Below are 634 nucleotides of genomic sequence, written 5' to 3'. Positions count from 1 at the left end.
GGGGTCGACTTGCTCGACTAAAGGCGGTGCTCCAGCATGGCCGTAGTCAAATGACTGAAACAAGTAAAAGAGTAAAAGAGTAAAAGAGTAAAAAGAGTATACATCCATGCGTACACGCGCACAAGCCTACACACACGTACACACACATACATATATCTTGGTCATTGTACGTTTATGGATGTAGCTATGTGTGCGACCATCTAAGTGCCGATATTTGTGCTAAGGTGCTGACCATTAAACGTCACAGGACATCTCACAATAAAGACGTTTCCGCATTAATGAAAGTTTTAATTCTCGACGTATGATGCGATAAAACGTAATCTTGATAAAACCAGATTTACTAAAACGATAATCATTATTTCTTCCTAAACAAAAGCAGCAGAATTATGAATATGAATGTCAAAGAAATAACAGATACCACTTTATCTGCATGAATTTCCACTAATTACGTATATTATGATTTCAATGATCTTATCCATAAAAATCTGATGAATGGGTGCTTGGCTTCTGTGGAGTTAGACAAAATACGTAAAGTTAAAGCGATAAAAATACCATAATAATGTACATAGAACAGCTGAGTATATATATATATGTACACACACACACACACACACACACACACACACATATATAT

At 36.0% G+C, this 634-nt stretch overlaps 1 long non-coding RNA gene across 4 annotated transcripts in view; it reads right to left on the bottom strand.

Moving 5' to 3' along the window:
• Window positions 1–634, bottom strand: part of LOC106873053 (uncharacterized) — an 88,297-nt gene that overhangs the window by 86,097 nt on the left and 1,566 nt on the right. The window lies entirely within an intron of this gene.

The sequence above is a fragment of the Octopus bimaculoides genome, chromosome 4 (genome assembly GCF_001194135.2).
Source record: "Octopus bimaculoides isolate UCB-OBI-ISO-001 chromosome 4, ASM119413v2, whole genome shotgun sequence".
Classification (NCBI taxonomy): Eukaryota; Metazoa; Mollusca; class Cephalopoda; order Octopoda; family Octopodidae; genus Octopus; species Octopus bimaculoides.
The sequence above is the reverse complement of the archived record's forward strand: the minus strand, read 5'-3'. Positions and strand labels throughout refer to the sequence as shown.